The sequence below is a fragment of the Malaclemys terrapin genome, chromosome 6, assembly GCF_027887155.1.
Source record: "Malaclemys terrapin pileata isolate rMalTer1 chromosome 6, rMalTer1.hap1, whole genome shotgun sequence".
NCBI lineage: Eukaryota > Metazoa > Chordata > Testudines > Emydidae > Malaclemys > Malaclemys terrapin.
The window spans coordinates 96428409-96451058 of record NC_071510.1 but is presented as its reverse complement, the minus strand read 5'-3'; the positions used below and the strand labels follow the sequence as shown (position 1 = coordinate 96451058).

At 40.0% G+C, this 22650-nt stretch overlaps 1 protein-coding gene across 4 annotated transcripts in view; it reads right to left on the bottom strand.

The window, feature by feature from the left end:
* The window catches only part of PDE4D (phosphodiesterase 4D), a 1107352-nt gene extending 1101780 nt beyond the window's left edge, over positions 1-5572 (bottom strand). For 3 of the 4 annotated variants that reach the window (XM_054031502.1, XM_054031511.1, XM_054031510.1), the window contains exons 1-2: positions 5470-5572; positions 4395-4418 (exon numbers count right to left, since the gene is read on the bottom strand). The gene's annotated coding sequence lies outside the window, so the exon portion shown is untranslated. The remainder of the gene's footprint in view (positions 1-4394; positions 4419-5469) is intronic. The other variant, XM_054031504.1, reaches the window with a different exon arrangement.
* Between the last annotated feature and the right edge of the window lie 17078 nt (positions 5573-22650).

The window sequence follows — 22650 nt, the reverse complement described above, 5'->3', positions numbered from 1 at the left end:
GCACAAATCTTACTGTAGCTGCCCATGAGAAGATTGTAACGGATAAAAGTAGGACACAGCTGTAGCCCATATTCTAGAGTATTGTAACATAAAAATAGAGCTTTCTGTGATTAAAAATATTTACTTAAACTCTCCAAAACATGTTTCATAGTTTTGATATAAATTTTCTCAGTAGAACTGACAGTCCAGCTCACACAGGTAATTACTAGCATAATGTCAGCCCCTAAAGTTTCACTCCAGGGAGAGCAATTTGGGTCCATTTTTTCAAATGTAAATAAATGCCTAAAGCTCTACGCACAAGTCAATACTGTATTTAAAAGATTTACTTATTTATACAACTTATTTATATCAAGACCAACTGTGGCATTATGCCCCATATTCTTCATCGTAACATTATAAGATATAATTATGGCATAACTATGATGTATTTTATGTAAGAGATCATTGAAAAAAAGTTATCATTCACTGAATATGATTATCCTATTTGTATGCATGTATTATTTTGGTATTCTGAAGTTAGGAATATTGTCTATGCATCTATTACTAATGTGTTTACACCTGGGGAATGCCCACTAGGCAAAATGCAATCGGACTAGATGGCTGGCTGGGAAGGGCCATTAGGGAGAACAATAGGTCTTGGAAGAAGCTAATCTCCCACCGGGGAGCCTTCCTGAGGATGCTACAAACAGCTGAGTTATGGCTGCTGTGATCCTACAGGGACATGTGACCAAATGACCTGGTACTGGACTCCATCTTGGAATACCAGTGTTTTTCCACTGAAAGGTGTGGGCACTAAGCCTGGAGACAAAGGGTTCCCGTCATATACAAAAGCTATTAAAGCAGGGGAGTGACATCAGGGTTCTTCACAGACTCCCCGCCCAAAGAGACTCCTGAGGAAGGAGGGCTGGACTGGGGGAGGAGAGCTTAACCCAGGCTAGAGGGATTTCTAGCTTATGAAAGGAATACCTGGGATTTTAAGCTGCAAGCAAGTGCAGCTTGCCCTCAAGAATCTCTGCAAACTGCCTAAATCAACAATTAGAATGAGAATTTGCTACTCATATCCAATCTCTTTAGTATATTAAGCTTAGATTGCATTTTTGTTTATTTGCTAGGTAAGCTGCTTTGATCTGTTTGCTATCCTTTATAATCACTTAAAATCCATCTTTTGTATTTAATAAACAAATGTTTTTTTTTGTTTTGTCTAAAACCAGTGTGGGGAAATCATAACGTGGGGCAGAAGGCTGTTGCATATCTCTCTCCACATTGAGGGAGAGGGCGAATTTTATGAGCTTACGCTGTACAATTCTCTGTGCAATGCAAGATGGTATAATTTTGGGTTTGCCCTCCAGAAGGGGGGGTTTGCCTGAGAAGCTGGTAAACGCCCGCGTTGTATAGCCTTCCCATGCAGGGGCTAGTCAGAAAGCCTGTCTGCATGTTACTACAGCTGGGTGTGTCCCTATCTGTGTGTATGCTGATTGAAAGAGCAAGCTTGGAGATCTTAGCAACTTGTCACAGCAGCACAGTGTGAGAGGGAGCCCAGGCTGGTGGTTCAGGGGGGCTCAGTGGTACCCCACCAACACAAATGCATAAAATATCAAGTTAGCTAATAAGATTTGAAACTTCAGCAAGCCATCCCAGTCCTCTCAGCACTGCCTACCAAATCTTACCAAGAGCCTGGGAAAAATAGATAAATCTTTTGGAATGGCCTGAAGATAAATGAGTTCTTGGACTGTGAACTTTCTGGGGCAAGAACTGTTTTTGTGCTGGTTGCTTAGCTGCTGGAACTAGGGGTGCTGCTGTGCCCCCCGGCTTGAAGTGGTTTCCATTATATACACATTATATATTATTTACAGTTTGGTTCAATGTATATCAGCACCCGCACTATAAAAATTGTTTCAACAACTCTGGCTGGTTGTACAGTGCATAGCGCAAAGGAGACTGGATCCCTAATGGGCCCCTAGGTGCTGTTGCCAAATAAATAATAATAATAATAATAAATTTGGTCTTTAGTGGGTCAAAGAGATGAGTTCCAGGATAGGTCTTCACACAGATTTATCTCAAGTTGGTTGGAATGAGAGCGGCTACATTGTGAAGTAACACTTGAGCTGCTCTGTCCACACTAGCACTGCACTCGCTCATCTGTGCCACATCCCATTGTTCTTTGCACTTCAATAAGCTGAGCCACTTGACGAATTCTGTCCAAGTGAATTGTGGGAGAACTTGTCTGTCCTTTCTGGACATGTCGGGGGAATTTTGGGAACGCACTGGAGGACTAGCAATTAGTATTAGCATTAGAGGACTGAGTAATAACTGGCTAGGTAGCAGTACTGCTGAAAAGGATCTGGGGGTTATAGCAGATCACAAACAGAATATCAGTCAACAAAGTTGCAAAAAGGCAAATGTAATCCTGTGATGTAATAACAGTCATATGCAAGACACGAGAAGCAATTGTTCTGCTCTACTGAGCCTCAGCTGAAGTATTGTGTCCAGTTCTGGGTGCCACACTTTAGGAAAGATGTGGACAAATTGGAGAGAATCCAGAGGAGAGCAACAAAATTGATACAAGGTTTAGAAAACCTGACCTATGAGGAAAGGTTAAAAGAACTGTGCATGTTCAGTTTTGAGAAGAGAAGAGGGGGGACCTAGTAACAGTCTTCAAATATGTAAAAGATAATAAAGAGAACTGTGATCAATTGCTCTCCATAGTAACTGAGGGTAGGACAGGAAGTAATTGGCTTAGTTTGCAGCAAGGGAGATTTAGGCTGGATATTAGGAAAAGCTTTCTAATGATCAAGGATAGTTAAGCACTGGAATGGGCTACCTAGGGAAATTGTAGAATCCTCATCCTTGGAGGTTTTTAAGAACAAGTTAGAAAAACACCTGTCAGGGACAGTCTAGGTATACTAAATCCTGCTTCAGAGCAGGGGGGATGGACAAAATGGACTCTCAAGGTCCTTCCAGCCCTACTTTTCTAGGATTCTAGATGCATTCAAGTGGAGCTAGCCTGTATCCACATTTCAAAGTGGTCATGTTAGTCTCTGATGAGATGAGCTAACTCAAATTGAGGTTGTGTGGGTAGACAGGACATGAGTTAAGGGCATCACACAAGTTATAACGCCAGTTAACTCTATTGCTAAGATAAGCCTTCAGAACCTTGGATCCTTTACAAAAAATCCCCTGCCACCAACCCCATTATTTTTAAATTAAATTACAACTAGGGTGCTAGTTTAAGTACCTACACTGCTCACAGTATTTTAAATACTGTTTTTGTTTTTAAAGAGTTCTGCAAGGTCCAGCATAGGCTTTCTGAATGATTATTCCAGTATCTTACACTTAAGTATTGAAACATATTACTAGTCAGAAAAATTTCCACAGAGAGAAGGTAGCATGACCTAAAAGATAGAAATTCCACTCCTAGCTGGGTTGCTGACCTGCTGTGACTTGCCCAAGGTTGCACGTCACTTTCTATGATATTCTGTTTTCCCTCCCAACCTTTGTCTATATTTGTTTATATATTATACTACATTTTCCCTGCAAGGCCTAAATGTGAATAATCCCAGACAAATTAATTATTTATACACACAGTTTACACATTGAACAATTGTAATACAATGCCTATTGGTAAGTCTGCTTACTATAAATGACCACTTAAGATGGAGCAGTTGCAAGTGGTTCATTCAAAGTTTACCTTGACTAAATAAAAGCCTTTTATGTCTGGTATCATGAAACTTTTAATAGTATTAAGTTTGTTTACTAACAGTGATATGATGACCGATGTGTGACAGAAATACACTTCACAATATCACAGCAGTATTAAATTGCATTTTATAGTGCTCACTTGCACTTTATGTTTGCTTACAATGTGTCGTACATTGTACAATGTGTTACAGCAACAGTATGGACACTTTATACCAGAATGTAGTACAGTATATGTTGAATTAGCCATTTGAGGAAATGCAGGAATACTTTCTGTATGTATTATAAAACATATCCAGTAAATATAAGGCCATTAGCATAAAAGAAACATTTCACCTCTTACTTCTATACTGAGCATGTAATAGAGCTAAAAATGCATTTTAAAAAGGAAGAGATTTAACCATAAAATTTTTTGGCAGAGCAAATTTTTCCTGTGACATATATAGCAACACATTTTAACTGTAGTCCTATTTTTATGTCATAAGTGAAGGCTACTTTAAAAAAAGATACAGAACATTAATCATGAGACTTATTTCCTAACAGAAATAATTAACAGAACTTTGACATCAAGACAAAACTTAATACGTATTCAGACAACTATGTTCAGCACAGCCTAAAAAGCTTTACACCTTTCAAATGTACAGTACAAGTCAGCTGTCTGAAGAAAATATGCTATTGAAAAATTATTGCTTACTTACATTCATCTGTCAGAGAAGGTACAGCTGCAGAAAGAAAGTTAACAAGAAACAACAAAGGCTTAAAATGGGTTAACAGAAATACTGTAATGCACATACTAACACAAGCAATTTACCCACAAATGCTAACTTTATTACACACTATAAAACGATGTTTCCAAAAAGCAAGCACTGAGGAAAGTTTACTTAGTGAACTCCTTTCATGAACTGATGGATTTGTAGCAATAAATGTGACCACTCTGCATTTGCTATAGAGTAGTTGAACACCAGTTTGGTGGTTTTCTAGTCTCATTCTGCTGCTGTATTGTTTTAAACCTCAGCTGCAACAGAAGTAACACTCAACAATCTCAGGAAACCAATCAGGGAGTCACTGTGATAACTTCATCTGATTAAACTGCAAATCCCAAACAGCATTTCCCACTGGGTTTTTAATTCAGTGTTGAGTAGATTTGTTTTCTTTTTAATACCTAAACTCTAATTTAGCTTGCTATAAACATGACAATCATAGATTATTCAAGTAAAACAGATTTTAAAAATAATTTGGAGTTCCTTGAACTTTACAGTATTTTAAAAAACCGTATGTGAGAACAGCATCTAAATTCTCTTTTTCTAAAAACAAAAAACAAAAACAAAAAACCCCAAAACTATATGCTGGCATGTGTGTGCATTCCTCCTAATAATTCATCATCCACAGCTAGCATACTATGTCCAACCCACATGAAGAGGTTTTTCTAATGAAAATATATCATATGCCTTTGATTTGACACTAATTAGGTGCAATGTCAGCATGAATAACCCACAAATACAGCATCCTCTTATTCTTATAGTAAAACACACAGAATACGGAGGGTCAAAGCATGGCACATTTCTGAAAAGAATTCATTCAAAATATAGCTGACAGGAATTTATAGCATGATGCTGTGTTAACCCTGTCAGGTTGATAGCCCCAAGGTTAATTGTATTCGATCTCATACAGTACAGTATCTCAAATGTTAATCAGCAGCTAATACAATACTTCCTAATTACAAGCATTCTTGTTTATAGTATGTAATTAACTTGAAAAGTCAAAATTACTCACAGACTCCTGAAGATGCAATAGCAAACTATTTAAGACAGGAAATTCCAAGCCAATGTTATAACACATATAGGAGCAAACATGCGTAAAGTCAGGAACTGACAGGCCTCTGGATTACTGCAACTGTAGCAATCATGCTCATATACGCTGGACTATAATTTATGAAACTGAGCTCAAGAACCAGCCAATCGGTTAGCTCCTCATAACAAGTCTAACTGGCTCTGAAGAGCTGAAAGTGCTGCAACAGAACAATAAAGATGAGCTATCCCACACATTAATCTGCTTATCTGGGATTGCTTTCTGTCAGATAGGGAGAAAAATAAAAAGAGAAAATCACAGCTTCATTGTTTAAACCGAAGAACAGGTGACTTGTATCAACCTAACAAGATACCTGGAGACAGATCTCTTACTATTTTTAGATCACACAGGATATATTCAAGTGTGCCTGGGCTGTAAGAATCATAACATCTGTGATGTTGCAGTCTATATGATTTTATAAAAATATATAAATGAGTGTATACAATGTAACTGGAATATGCTTCATGCAAAAGGTCTCTTGTAAGGTATCATTACAAATCTTATAATCTACTGAGTGTGATCATCCTATTTGTATAAATGTACCACTCTTGTATCTGAAACTAGAAATATGAAATATAACTGAGGGCATATTGTAATTATGCAAAGTGTGGACCATTAATGGTGGTTTGGAATCTTGATGACTCCCATTAACCAGGACAATTGACTGCAGGTGGCTGTGTTTTACCTGTAAGTCTTCCAGTATACCTGTGTGCTGGCAAGTGGGCAATGAAGTCTTGCAGTGACATGTGATCATGTCACCTGAACTGGAATCCATCTTTAACCTGGTCTCTTTCCATTGAGAGGGAGGAGGCGGGAACCCAGAGAGGGACAAAGGATTCCCGCTTTATGCAAAAGATATATAAATGGGTGGGACAGAACAAGGAGGGAGGACCCATCATGAAGAATCCCCTAGCTACCACCTGAGCTGGAACAAGAGCTGTACCAGGGGAAAGAATTGTGCCCAGGCCTGGAAGATGTCCAGTCTGAGGAAAAAACTTGCTGAAGCATCTCTGAGGGTGAGATTATCTGTATTCAGTTTCATTAGACATAGATTTGCGTGTTTTACTTTATTTTGCTTGGTGACTTACTTTGTTCTGTCTGTTACTACTTGGAACCACTTAAATCCTACTTTCTGTATTTAATAAAATCACTTTTTACTTATTTATTGACCCAGAGTATATATTAATACCTGGGGGAGCAAACAGCTGTGCATATCTCTCTATCAGTGTTATAGAGGGTGAACAATGTATGAGTTTACCCTGCATAAGCATTATACAGAGTAAAACGGATTTATTTCGGTTTAGACCCCATTGGGAGTTGGGCATCTGAGTGTTAGAGACAAGCTAATTTCTGTGAGCTACTTTCAGGTAAACCTGCAGCTTTAGGGCAAGTAATTCAGACCCTGGGTCTGTGTTGGAGAAGACGGGAGTGTCTGGCTCAGCAAGACAGGGTGCTGGGGTCCCGAGCTGGCAGGGAAAGCAGGGGCAGAGGTAGTGTTGGCACATCAGGTGGCAGCTCCCAAGGGGGGTTCTGTGATCCAACCCGTCACAACATCCATTTCCATTGGAATATTGTAAGAGCAAACAGAACCATCCTTCCCAGTAATAATCAATTATTACTTCATTGCTCTCTTGCTGGTAACTTAAAAGATAGTGTTCCTGTTTAATGTGGTTTGAGCTTTCGCTAATCTATTTAGAGCAAGTTCTTGTTTACACTGTAGGTGGCCATTCAGATTATCAAAATGCAGTGAAGAGCAAGCAGGAGTCTTACAGTCCTAATGTAAAGAAATATAGGATTTAAGATTTAAAAGGTCATGCTTTTCCATGGGAAAAAGAGGAGGATCCGGAGTGAGTTTTATCATTTTTAGGCACCCAGATTATAACTAACCCCACCGACCCCCCGCAAAAACAAAACAAAACAAAAACACACCTCAGAACAGTTAAGGACAGATAAAGGTTAGAGACTGTATCTGTGTGGGAACTGGAATTTCCTTTTAATGGAAAATGTGTTATTTCACCTTTTGTTTTCATTCCAATTTAGAAAGAATTTTGCAATTTCCTGAAAAATTGTTAATTCATTTTGAATCAACTGAAACATTGTTTTGATTTTGAATTTTTTTAATTGTATCAAATCAATTAAATTAAAAACAAACAAACAAAATCAAGAATTTCCAATAAGGGTTGAAACAGAACTTTAACCCTACTGTTTTGATTTTAACAAATATCAGCATTTTTGATGGAAAATAATTGTGTTCACAAATTTTCAACCATTTTCAACTATTAGCTACATTTTGCATATAGTTAGAATGAAAAGAAATGGCTCGCTAAATGGCCCTTAAAGTGAGCAGTCACCCAATTTATGCATACAATCCTGGTAATTTTTCATAAAAACATAGATATATAATTTCACACACTTTTTTGGGGTGTGCACTTAGGCCTCTATTTTTGCTTCAAAATATTGATTGGGTTTTTCTTAATACTATTCCTTCCTTCTGCCAATTCTTCTGTTGTCACTCATGTTTTAATCACTGCAGAAATCTCTCTGATGTGGTATATGCTATTTATCCCCCTCCACCTTTTGCAATCATGATACCCATACACACCAGTTTAGCTACATATTTTTCAGCTTTGGGTCGGTCTATAGCTGCATATGGACCATCTTGTCCTGCTGGACACCATTATTTGGTTTACAGAAATGTGAGGTTTCAGTCTTTGCAAACAAAAACTTATCATATAAAACTTACAAAATCCCTTTTTAGGTTCCCTGCCTTCCAGCCTCACTACTCCCATAGTCTGGCATATGTTATTTCTGCACTGCATCTTTTAAAATTTCTGTAACTTTTTATTAGATGCTGATGCCAAAAAGACAATGCACATTATCAAATAAAGTACCAATAATGCACTGAAAAGGTACAAAGTAATAATCTACATTGGATAGTCAAGATTTCCGGGTGTCCAATTTCAGTCTACTAGAAAATAAATAATGCTTTATATCCTATGGTAACTGACGTATTTCGTTTTCTCTAAACTAGAGCCAAACTAGAAGCCATTCATCTTCAAAGACTGCAGCATCCCACAGTCTGTACTAATAATAAACAGTCTTTAATTGAATCCACTCTTCTTGAGTTAGAAAATGCATCAGAATCCAATATTTGAATATTAGGATTGCAATTTTATTGGTCAAGCCAGCTGACAGAGATGAAGCTTGGAGTTCAAAGGGATAAGAACCCAAATACATTATTCTGTTCTCCACAGATATTTTGACCAAAATTGTGGGTCTGGGGACATTACTTTATAGAGTTGTAAAAGAGAGTGGTTGGCTATGTTTCTTACTAGTCCTGGAAAATATTTTCTACTCATTATTATAAACGTTTGGGGAAATAAGAGACCTATAATCTGTAGACATCTGTGCCCCTCTCAAGTCCCTGACTACCATAGAGTTATAACAAACTTTTAATGCACAGAACTCTCTTTCCTATGATATTACTGTTCCTATATATATATATATATATATAAAAAATATGGCTTGAGATCTAATGAAAAATCAAAGCCCCAAACATTTCACCCCTATATTTAATGACAATTTCACTAATGACTGTATAGCTGTTGTCCTTTTGCCTGTATCATTCATTTTAGGAGTAAATTTTGCTCTACATGTAATGGAAGATGTGGTTATTCAGAATAGATTGCGTGTTTCAGTAAAGAAAAGGGTACTGGTTTTAACTAGGGTAGGTCTTTTCAATTATATATTCCTTTCTTGAACCACAAGTAAATTAACAGGCATTTTTCTAATAGAAAAGACAAATAACATGACAGGATTTTATGCCATCTCTTAAGCCTACTCAACAGAAGTTACAGCTGTACATAAATGAGGGCAATACCACTCTGAAAGGGGATCCAATACATTTTAACATATAGTAAGTTATCTGAGTGTCCCTACCATACTGCTTTTTCTGTGAGAACATGCTGCAATGTATGCCCTACAGTTCATTCTACCACGTATTCAACCTGCAAGGCCCAGAAGTATGCCCTGAGGTTAAGAAGATAAAAGACTTCACTTAAAGGTATGCATCCATAGTATCTTAAGGGGAACTTGGGACAAGTTTGTAGGAGGTTGGGGTATATTTACAGATAGAGTATAAATGTGGAAGTATAATCAGTTTTATTAGGACAATTTTAACCATTATATCTACTAGCACTCTTACCCATCAGCCCAAGTTATTTTAAAAAGTTGCTTCAATAAAAAGGGAACTGTAATGGGATCACCACCCACCCGAGGAGTTTGGGGGTCACCACCTCTCCAGCTTGATCCCAAGCGAAAAAATAAATATGTTCCATTTTCATTTTCCTCAGGCCAGGGTAGCAGGAAGCTAAAGCAATCGCCAGTTGGCTTCCTTCCACCTAACCCAAGGAAAAACCACCACCCAGGGCTATTTCCGTTTACCAAAGGTCCCAATGGAAACAAACACAAACAACACAACGCAAGTTCCTTCAGCCTAGGTCAAGTGAGATCCCAAGAAAACAGTCCTTACTATAGATGTAGTCTTTGGGAACAAATAGTTCTCCTTTGTTAGTCAAGAATTTAATTTTACCCTATTGCCAGTCCTGAGCTTGATTCAGCAGGTTCCTAGATTAGAAAAGAAGAAAAAAAAAAAGCACCACTCAACACACCTCTGAAAGCCTCTGCTTCTTTTTATGGTTCCCCAATTAGCAGGTATGCTGCCAACTCCCTCTTCTAACACCCAAATGAGCCACTATTGTCAGCTCCTCCCTCCAAGACTGGCAGTCTTTGACAGTTCATTTTAATTTTCAGGCCAGTGAAGATGGTTAACCCCTTCTCAGTTTAACTAGGCATGGGGCACATACGTGAGCTTTGATCAAATGAGGATGCTTTGATTCCCAGACAAAATCCACCCCGGTACCTTCTTAAATTGGGATCAGTCCATCCTCCCTGCATAACTTTGACATACAAAAGGACTTCCAGTTTACTAAGGTTAAATTTAGGGCAGTAGTAGTAGTAGTAGTAATAGTTCTAGTAGGCATCCTTCAGTCTTGAGAGACCATGGATACACGCCCCTGAGAGGTAAAGAAGTCACTCAGGGCGAAGTTGGAGGACTTCACCAGGGTGCAAACCTGGACAGATGATATGGAGGCCGAGTTGCACATGCATCATCCCCGCCCCCGGCATCATCAGTAAAATCCAGAGCAGAAAAAGAACCAATACTTCTGGTACCTGATCTGCTGCAGGAGTTGCCGGAAAGATACTAAAATGTTAGTACCTGACTGCCTTAGGGGCTAAACTCCAGATTTCTGTCTGAGTTTACTCTCCTAGCCTTACATTCTCCCAAATTCACCCACAAGGCAGTGGGGCTTTCTGTCAGGGGTTGCTCCCTTAGTCTTATGCCCTCCCGGCTACCCACGAGGCAGTGGGTTTGATGAGCTGCAGATAGTACCATCTACTCTCATTATGGTAGCAGGCATAGCCTGGCCTGACTACAAGGTTAAGTTTATAGCCAGATAATTTACCACAATCCTCAGTTAACACTAAGCATACAATCCTCAATTAAGAGAGCCTGAGTTGAGTGATTAGGACATGTACAGAAAACAAGGGTTTGGGACCCACAATACTGCCTCATGGTTGCTACCCAAATCAAATAATGGTCTATTCTTATGCATGTATTTTTGTCAAGTTATTCACCTCCATAACTTCACCCCAAAATGTGTGTGTGTGTGTGTGTGTGTGTGTGTGTGTGTGTGTGTGTGTGTGTGTGTAACTGAATATTCTTATCCCCAGGCTGCCTTTTGGAATTTTTTGATCATCAAGTTTTTGGTTTCACAGAATGGTGCTCCCTTAGTCAGCTAGTCTTATCAGTGATGCTAACAATACCTGTGATTCCTCTACCACACATACATCTTTCTTTTAATAGTTTGAAAGAGAACAATGATTTGTGGGTAATGTTTTAAAGTACCTCTGCTGGATTAAGCTCTTTAACACACCAACAGCCATAGAACTTGCACAGGAAGACACACCAAGTACCAGCATCACCAACAATTTCAGCCTAGAAATTAGCCACAATTTTCATATGTGAAAACCTCTTCCCTCTTAAAGTAGAAGATTTCATTCTTTAGGTCAATTGATAGCACACTCTCCTGCAAAGCAAGAGATGCCGGTTCTAGTCATATTAGTGACCTCTTTCTTCCCCTCCGCCTGGCCCCCACACCTAACAATTATGTTTTCAAGTGGGAAATATGCCTGTTCATTCAAAAGAATAGCACGTGAAATTAGGCTGTATTTCTGAAGCAGACCAGACCAGGCTGAAAAGCTTTTTGTTTAACAAGAGCACTATGTATTGTTTATTGCTTTTCTTCCATATTCTTTTTTTTTTTTTTAAAAGGTTGATATACCTGTGATTCCAAGTCAATGCCTTAGAGTTATTGTAACTCACACACCTCTTGGGGGTGGTGTTCTGTCCCATCTAGTGGCACTGAGACCACTTAAGATTAATGAATCTGCTCTACAGCCTTAGCTAAGGACCACGTGGCTTTTAGCTCATGCAGTAGAAGCTCATGCATTTAGCTCCCGAGGTCCCACGTTTGATCCCACCCGCCGACGACCAGGGTCTGTCAGTGTTACATTATCATCAGACAAATATGAACTGAAAAATGCGCAAGGTTTAGGCCCTGATTTTGCAAAGACTTATTCACGTGCTTAGCTTTACGCATTGCAAGTAGTTGCAGTAAAGTCAATGGGACTAATCATAGTGCATGGTGTTAAGCACATGAATAAGCCTTTGCAGAATCAGGCCCTTAATGAGTAATTTATGTGCATATGACTTCAATCTTTCTGTAGGTGTTAGTTTGTACACTGTTCAAAGACTCCCTTCACAAAAGCAGAAATATTGAAAATAGGTATGATCTGTGAACACTTTAGTTGTGTCAAAAACAGAATCTTGACCAATATGCAAGATAAAAGCAACCTTCCAAAACAATAGCTAGCAGAAATTGAAACTGCAGCTTACAGTAAATATGGACAACCTCTAGATAAGGTCAAACTGTGCATGACTATGAAAGCCCACAGAAGGAAGACAAGGCATGTAGGGTAAAAAGTTTTCAAAACACCCAACTGCCTAAATTTATTTAGGTACTTTAGAAAAATTTTACCCACTGTCTAGTTATCCTCCCTCCTATATTTAGGACAGTCATCACTATGAAACCTCTTATTACTTACTTTTTTTTTTTTTTTGGTGGATCATTAACTTAAACCAGCTACATACAACATTGTGTATGCAACTAATTTCTACTCCTCCTCTGCATCAGCTAAATATTAATTACAACTGCTTATAACCTACCCTGCCCTCCCATTCTGCTTCCATGTTCCTGTAAACGCTTGACCCTTCTTCTAAAACAAACCAACCTTTATTAAGTTGAATACTTTATTCAAAAACAGAACAAAAGTTTATTTTCTATTATGTACGTAGCTCATGGAAGGACTCAAGTAAAATATTGCATCAAAAAGTGACCCAATTGATTATTGTTTATTTGTATTTCAGTAAAGCACAGACACCCCAAACAAGATCAGGGCACTATTATATTAGAGCCATAGAGTTTAAGGCCAGAAAGGACCATCAGATCATCTAGTCTGACTTCCTGTATATCACAGGCCACTAACATCACCCAACACTCAAACACACTAAACCAACAACTGAAATTAGACTAAAATACTACAGCCTTCAGGAGACTAGACTATTGTGTGCCACAGGCAGAGAATAGCAAGAACCAAAGTGCACCAACGCCTGAGGCACATGCAACATCAGGGAAATTATTAAGTAAGATACACTCACACAATCCTGGCAGGTGTCCACACCCTCATGCTGCAGAGGAAGGCAAAAACATCCCCAAGGTCATGACCAATCTGAGCTGGGGGAAAATTCCTTCCCAATCCCATTTATGCCCATCAGTTAGACCCTGAGCACGTGACCAAGAGCCATCCAGCCAAGCACTTGAGAGAGAGAATGCTCAGTGCCACCTCAGAGCCCCGGCCCACCCCACCCAATGTCCCATCTCCAGCCTTGGCCATCCCAGATTCTTCAGAGGAAGGGAATTTTTAAAAATATCCAGGGGACAGGACAGGGAATCCCTTTCTGACCCCAGCTGGTGAGTGGGTGAAATCCTGAAGCATGTCTTATGTTCCTAAAAGCTGAAACTGAAAGTGAGCCCCAGGACTGTGTGCCCTGCTCCAAACATCACAAGCAACCCCATCATACAACTACATTCATAAATTTGTCCAGCTATCTTTTGCAACTAGTTAAGTTGTTTGCCCCCCACAACTCCTATTGGGAGGCTATTCTAGAACTTCAACCCTCTGAGAGTTAGAAACCTTCTTCTAATTTCTAGCCTGGATTTGTTTATAATCAGTTTATATCCATTTGTTCTTGGGAGCTCTTCACCCTCCCTGATATTTACCCCGACGTATTTAGAGAGTAATCATATCCTCTCTCAGCCTTATTTTAGCTAGACTAACCAAGCTAAACTCTTCCAGTCTCCTCTCATAAGACAGGCCCTCCGTTCCTCTGATCATCCTAGTAGCTCTTCTTTGCACCTGTTCCAGCTTAAATTCATCTGTCTTGAACATGGGTGACAGTATTGTACACAGTATGCCAAATGAGTTCTTACTGGTGCCTTGTACAATGACTCATTGTACAAGGATATTAATACTTTTCTCTTGCTACTGGAAATGTCTTGCCTGATGCTATCCTAGGATTACATTTGCCTTTTTCACAACCATGTCATATTAGTGATTTATAGGCATCTTGTGATGTCTCTCTCCCCTCCTCTGTCACTTCCAACTAATATGTCACACTCCTACTTTTTGTGCCAACCTTATTAATAAAAATATTGGAATAAGATTGATCCCAAGATCAATCCTAGAGGAATTTTTCTAATTACCAGTCCGATCATTTACCTTTCAGCAGAACCTGTTGCCTTCTCCCCTTTAGCCTGTTCTTTACCCACCTTATAATTCTTATGCTGATTCCCATCATCTCTAAATTGACTAATAGTTTCATATGCGGTACCAAGTCAAATGCTTTATTGAAGACCACGTATATTAGAACTACTGCACTTCCTTTACCTAAAAAAAAAAAAAAATCACTTATTTTCTCAAAAAAGAAAATCAGGTTAGTCTAGCATTACCTACCTTTGGTAAAACACATGTTGCCTTACATCCCCTTTATCATTTATCTCCATGAATTTAATTATTCTTTCCTTCACAATGTGTTCTAAAATCTTGCATACTACTGAGGGCAGACTAACAAGTCTGTAATTCCCTGCATCATCACTTTTCCCCTTTCTTAAATCTAGGTATGAAGTTAGCTATTCTCCAGTCATATTTACTACCCCCAAAGAGAGAGAGTGATTAAAAGTCTTTTCTATTGGACTAGCAGTTCTCTCAACATTCTGAGATGGAAATTATCTGGTCCTCCCACTTTGAATGCATTAAACTCTACGTTTTTCTTTCCACTCAGATGTGATCATTTCCAATTCTAGATACTCATTTCCATGAGCCATATGGCCTTCATGCACATGTTCCATATCATCATCCTTAGTGAAAAATGAGGCAAAGTATTCATTTAGTTTTTGGTCCATACCTAGAATATCTTTAGTCTTCTTCCCATCCACATTGCATAGCAGCCTAACCTCATCCTTCCTTATTCTCTTTATTTATAACTAACAACCCTCTTATTATTTTCATTTTCTTGGCAAGAGCTAATTCAGCTTGACTTTTAGCAGTTCTAACTTTATTCCTACATTTTCTAACACCCATTATGTAGCTTTGTTTGTTGATCAACACCTTAGTCCATTCCCTATAGTCGTTCTGCTTTCTTCTATAATAAACTTTAAGAGGTTATTCATCTAGCTGGGTCTGGAGCCTTTCCCTACAATTGTTTTCCTTGCCTGGAATGCAAATTTCAGATAGTTTTTTTTTTTTTTTTTTTAATATAGCTGCATCTGAAGAAATTCCAAGCCTCCTCCACTTTTAACTCCCTAAGTCCTTCAGTACAGCTGATTTCCCTTCATTTCCGCCCTTTTGAAATCAAAAGCCATAGCTGATTACAAGTTTCAGAGTAACAGCCGTGTTAGTCTGTATCCGCAAAAAGAAGAACAGAAATTTGTTAGTCTCTAAGGTGCCACAAGTACTCCTGTTCTTCTTATAGCTGATTACCTCATTCTGATTGTCCTTTCATTTAATGTAACTGAATCAATGCATGATTATTAGATAGAAAGTTATTTCTGACAACTAGTCCTTTTAGAATGTCCCTCACAACTTACTAAAAGCAAGTCTAAAACTGCATCACCTCTTGTGGTCCAGTGACAATTATTTGATGAAGAAAACTCATCTATCACATCCAGAAATAACTTGCCCTGGAGTATTAGTAATGTTAATTCTCATATCTATATCTGGAAGTTAAAGTCTCCCATTATGACAATTTCCAATAATATTTCTCTCTCTAACAATATTAGAGAGATCTCTATCCATATCTGAGTCTGACCCTATGGGTCTATAGCAGACCCCTAACACTATCCTAACAGAACCTTGTGATGGGATGTCCACCCCACATGAGCCCTGAGAAGATTAATGTGGGTCAGAAGGGGCCAATTAACCTTACATGGTGCACCTGGAGGGGACCCAGGAATTCATATGGCCTAAATGCAGATAAAGCCCAGCTGAGTGAGGAGCTGGCATAGGAGTATAAAAGCCAGGAAGAAAGAGCAGGAAAAGGCAGCAATGAGGAGGTCTGCAGCCACTCCCTAGACAGAAAGGGAGTTGGCCAGAGACAAGGAGAAAATCCAGGGGGAGAGTAAGCTCTGGGTTCCTGTCCTGGACTAGAGAGTCTGTCAAGAAACTGAGAAGGGTGAAGTAGCCGTGGGGAGCAGAGAAAACCTCAGCAGTAAGCCAGAGATAGGCAAGAAGATAGGGAGATTTGGTACAAGGGAGCCTAGGGAAACAACAACAGGGTCTGAGGCTGAGCAGACCTAGATTGTTAGTCCCTGGGGTGGAACACAGAGTAGCAGGTGGGCCTGGGTTCACCTACCAGCCCCTGGGAAGTGGCACAGGACCCGGCAACATGGACCGGAAGACCGTCTGAGGCAGTATCTGGAAAGCTTGTCCAATGGGATTTTGTTACCCTGGAAGTGTGGGGAAAGGAGGGTGGGGAAACATAGCAACCCACTGAAGGGCTGAGTCACAAAGAAATAACTCCCTGAGACATGGAGAGGGAGAGAAAAATAGGGACTACAATGCCAGCAACCAATGGAAGGGGTTGCCAGATAGACGAGAGCTAATTCCCAGATCTAGCAACAAGGAGGCACACTTGTGGTGTGTGGACCCATCACAAACCTCTTTTACAATCTTTCCCCAAAGTGATTTTGACCCAAACAGATTCTGTTTGTTGATATTATCACATCTTATTTCTTTACACTTTACTGCTTCATTGATGTACAGAGCTACCCATCACCTTTATCTGTTGGTGCCAGGCACTATGCAAACACAGTAAGAGAAAGTCCCTGCCCCAGAGAGTTTATAATCTAAATAGATAAGTATATTATTCTCTTTGCTTTACAGATGGGGAACCGAAAAATTTAGTGATTTGCTCAAGCTCACAGAGGAAATCTGGAGCTGGAGTGTCAGAGCTGGAAATTGAATCCAGTGCTCCCAATTCTCACTACAGTACTTTAATATCAAGATCGTTCTTCCTCCCCGAATACATCACCCTTTCCATTTATGTACATTGCAAGATCAGAAGGGACTGCTGTGATCATCTAGTCTGACCTCCTGTATAACACAGGCCATAGAACTTCCCCCAAAATAATTCCTAGAGCATAGCTTTTAGAAAAACATTCAATCACTGGCAATTTTAAAATCAAGATTGGAAATCCAGCATGATCCTTGGTAAATTGTTCCAATAACTGCATACCAAAAAAAAAAAAAATAAACCCTACATTAAAATAACTTATTTAAGTTAGCATTTGAAAGTTCAGAAATGCTTGAGTTCCAATTGCCCAGGCAAACTTAATTCTGGCCCCTTGTGCATCCAGCTGGTATACTGACTAAGGTATAAGTCCTGTGGAAAAAACAGTATGATCAGGTAATAAAGGACCATCAGAATGTATGTGCACAAAGACAGAAGTAAGGCTGTATGGGCAACCATAAATCTGGCACTTCCTAACTTGAGCACTTGAATTTGCAACTTAAATACGTTTTTTCTTTTACTGTTGTTTTGCTAAGTAAAATAAACCTAGGAAAATAAAGAAAAAAGTTAAACCAAATTCCATTACACGTAGCTGTGGCAGCCTACCTGTCCATCATGCATCAGGGTCTGTACCCTGGATTTTTAGCGCTGCAGTACAGTTTGCGATCAGTTGAGCAATATTCACTGGCAGCAGCAGGTTACAATCCATGAGGGAAGATGGACCACAGGATCCAGGTGCTGTCTTTGAAGGGTGGTTGATGGGGAAAACCTAGTCCAGATCTCTTCCCTCACATCCTGCCCTGAGGTGGGGGGGCTTGAGACCCATGTAGTGTCCCAAAGGGTATAGACCAGGGTCAGCAACCTTTGAGAAGTGGTATGTCAAGTCTTCATTAATTTAAGATTTCGCATGCCAGTAATACATTTTAAATTTACAGAGGCCGGTGGACAGAACCCCAGACCGGCAGCGTGAGCGGCAGATGGAACCCCAGACTGGCAGCAGGCTGAGCCATTCAGTCCGCTGCCGGTCTGGGGTTCCATCCGGCCCCTGCCAGCTGGGGTCCCAGCCACCAGCCCCGCTCAGCCCTCTGCCGGCCTGGGGTTCTGTTCATCCAAGCAGGCAGCGGGCTGATGGCCAGGACCCCGGCTGGCAGCAGAGTGCCACTAAATATCAGCTCCTGTTCTGCCTTTGGCACGCGTGCCGCTGGTTGCCGACCCCTAGTATAGACTATATGCTGGTTCAGGTGGCTGACTAGGAAAACCTAGCCATTCTCTCTCTCGCTCCCCTCCTCCCACCAGCTACATGGAGTGCCCTGGGGGAAATGGGCCCCAAGACCAGGTACTGGGTCTGGGAGAAAAGTCCACCCCCACCTGGTTCCTGCTCTATATGGTGTCCCCAGAAAAGGGCAAGGACCACGTGTCAGATCCTTCCTCATGCTCTTCCTTTCCATCACCCAGCAGCTCTGATGTTCTTAGTGCAGTGGGTGCTGCACTTCGGAGCATTCACATGTTGACTTACTTGGGCATGTTATTAGAATTTCCCTGAGGAACACAAACAAGAGAAAGGAAAAGGCAATTTTTAATGGTTTGTCTCTCAGCTAAATCCGAATGGAATTTTATGGGATAGAGAAAAGACATTTCCCTGGCTCACAGATGCTCCTGCTGCTAAATATCAAAGGCCTGCTGCAAACTAAAGGCATGAGAGCGTCAAGAAAAATAGGTCACCAGAATCCTTTATAATGGAAAGCGTTAGACAACCTTACTACAGGGGAGACCATGAGATTATGGCACAAGCTCTTGTTACTGCACAGTACAACCAATAAGAGACCTGTGAATCGGGGGGGGAAGGGGCCAAACACATGGGTCTTAAGATGTAGAAGGACTATATAAATTCCAGAAGAAGGTCACCTTGAATTACACTATTTGTTTCCTTGTTTAGATTATAGTTATTTGGTATACAGTCTCTTTAAATGTTACATCATTTGTTAATGTTTTGGCTGAGTATGATCTTGAAATGGGGTTATTAACCATTTTTTGTTGTGCAGCAATCGGGATTGTTTACTTTGGCAAGCTGGAAGAATTGTGTGTTCTTTTTAACAGTAGCGCATATTGTACTATCCATTTTCCAGCAGAACTACCCACTGATTTGGTACAATACAGTCTAAGGTTATCATCATAGTTTCAAAACAATGAGATATTTATTTTCAGAGAAGAGAGCTTGCTAAAATGTGATGAACAGAAAGTGTTCTAGTCTTCTCTGAGCCACACTTAGATCACACTTGGAATTTAGAATTTATGAATCCTATTTATTTTTAGGGAGTAATGACTATTTTTTGTTTTATTAACATACACACGGGTCTTCACCTTTGCATTCAACATGTCAAGTGAGGGAGATTATTCTTCCAGACATCTAAGCAATTAAGGCCCTAACAAAAATTCAAATTTTAACAGTAAGACAGTACATTGCCTGACTCTGGTGCTAGTTACCTAATGCATTTAGACATGAAATGAGGTTGGGAGGTGTTTGGCAGAATAGGCAGCACCTAATATGACCTTTTGTGGGGCAGAATGAATTGTGAAATAACTAGATCCGACTCCATTGCTGGAATTTTAAGAAGAAATCATTTCTAGAAAGAGTGAACAATATGAATATCAATTCTGATTCATCTAAATTTGGTGTGAGGCCTTCAGTTCAATAAATCAGGGTTGGAATGGGGGGGGGGGGAAGGGTTGGGGGTGGAGGGAGAAAAGAGAACCAAGTTTAACATCAGATATTTTTGGGCTGTACACGGTCATCATAAGCAGTTTTTCTATTTTGACACAGTACAGGAGAGCCACACAGAACTCCATATCTGGTACTGTAACATCAGTGTTGGGCAAAGATTATCCAATTAAGGATATTGAAGGTTTTCATACACAACCTAATACATGCTGCCTGAGGTTGAGCTATAGCAGTCATACTGGCTACTTCTAGATCAAGAATCTAAATTCCCTTTGTTCAAGTGGAAGGGGAGTGGGATGTGGAATATCTCCATTCCCATATACTGTGTGTGAAAGCTGAAGACTTGGGACGCATATTGAATGGGTGGATTTGTTACTAGAGATTGGCCCACTACTACTAAAAAAACATTGAACACCAATACATTTGAAAATGTTTCTTCTCATTTTCCATGGCCTGATTTCAGGCCAGTAGAAGCTCAGGGAAATGGTGGCTCCAATTGTTTGAATACCTCAGAACCAGAGAAAGCTTTCAGCCTCCTATCAATGCCATGAAAGGCAGCCCTGAATAGAAGAGGAAAGTAACATAGGAACGTAGGAATTACACCAGGCCTTAAGAATGTCTCAGATACTGGGAAAGCTTGTCTTGTAAAATTAGGCTACGGACAGTCACAGACAAATGATTAAAAAAAAAAAAATAAAGTATATACGCACATATATTTTGCAACAGGAGAATGGCATTGCTTGCCAACACTAAGGCTATGTCTACACTGGCAACTGAATGACAAAACTTTTGTCTTTCAGATGTGTTGAAAAACCACACACCCCCAAAAGACAAAAGTTTTGCCAATGACAAGCACCGGTGTGAACAGCGCTTTGTCGGCAGAAGGGCGCTCCTGCCAACAAATCTAACCCCACCCATTGGGGGTGGAAGTTTTTTATCATCAGGAGAGCTGACAAACAGCAGCTACACTGCACATCTTTTAGTGGCACAGCTGTAGCGACTCAGCCGTGTTGCTAAAAGCTGTGTAGTGTAGACATAACCACTGAGACTGGCATCTTAGGCTAATCTAACACATGCTTTTATTACTGGAGCTTTCAAGTAACATTCTGAATTGCTGGACTGGGTGCTGTAAGGATATGAGAATAGTCATACAGGCTGAGCCATAACAAAAAGTTTGTGTAGGGAATACGAGGTTTCTTGGGCTTTTTTTGCTGCTGCTGTTTTGTTTTTGTTTTTTTATTGCCATACACCTTCTGCTCTTTCCACCTATAAAATGTAATTTGATATGTTTAATCATGGAGAATAGACTGGAACGTAACTTTAAATTATACTTTTAATAAAAATATATATGTCCCCTTGAATTAAAGCCATATATTATGGGTTTTCACATGCCTATGTTTACTAGGAGCATTCATACTGTTGCAAATGGAGAAAGTGAAGAAATCTTAATTGTCCTATCTTACTCTACCAGGGATCAACCTTTGGCACATGGCCCATCAGGGAAAGCTGCTGGCGGGCTGGGACAGTTTGTTTACCTGCAGCGTCTGCAGGTTCGGCAGATCGCAGCTCCCACTGGCCGCGATTTGCCATTCCAAGGAAGTGACGGGGGCCAAGGGATGTGTTGGCCACTGCTTCCCACAGGCCCTATTGGCCTGGAACAGCGAACCATGGCCAGTGGGAGCTGCCATTGGCTGAACCTGCAGAGGCTGCAGGTAAACAAACCATCCTGGCCCACCAGCGGATTTACCTGACAGGGCGTGTGCCAAAGGTTGCCTATCCCTGATCTAACCTAACACCAACTAATAATTTTTATCCTCTTGAAGTGGTACGTTGGTCTCTGCCCACTCACTATATCCTGGGCAAGACAGCATCAATTAATATTTTATTGATAATACAACTGGCCAGGACACTATGTTGAAACTTCAGACCCAAACCAAATACTCAACGTCCAATGTGGTACCACAATGCTTTTCAGCAACCATATGTAGATATTAAGGTAAGCAGTGTGAGAAATCCAACTGGTGATTGATCTAACATTTCAGCTATTTTTGATCTTCCAGCCTACACAAGAGGGCCTTCAGGCACTTGGGAGTTGTCTCAGGCAATGTTCCATCAAGATATCTGCACACCAAGCAAAGCAGACTGATGATTTTGTTGTTGTTCTTATCCTGATCTGCCTTTTCCCTAACCCCTATGTCAACCATCATCCTTACTCATTGTGTTATGCCCAAATAGAGACTATTAAATTCTTGAGCACACCGTTCTTATTTGTCTGTAAGACAGCGTGCACACTCTGGCACTATATGAATATTAATAATTAAGTAGTACTGCTAATTACAGTGCAATCTAAATAAAATTTCAGCTATGAAAAGGATTAACGGAAAAGAGTTTGAGAGAGTACAATGGCAAAAGAAAACAAAAGAGTTTACATGCTCCCCTACAGAAGACTTTAATAAGTTGTATGCATCACTAAGACATGAATTAGCAGGCCATTTAAAGCTACTGAATCATATAAGTTGCTACAAACCCTTCAGCCATACCGAATTAATTACCACCAATCTTGGATAGCTAAAATATATAAGTATGGCCCTAAAAAACAAATTTTTCTGCCAATTCACGCTGATCATTAGAACATACC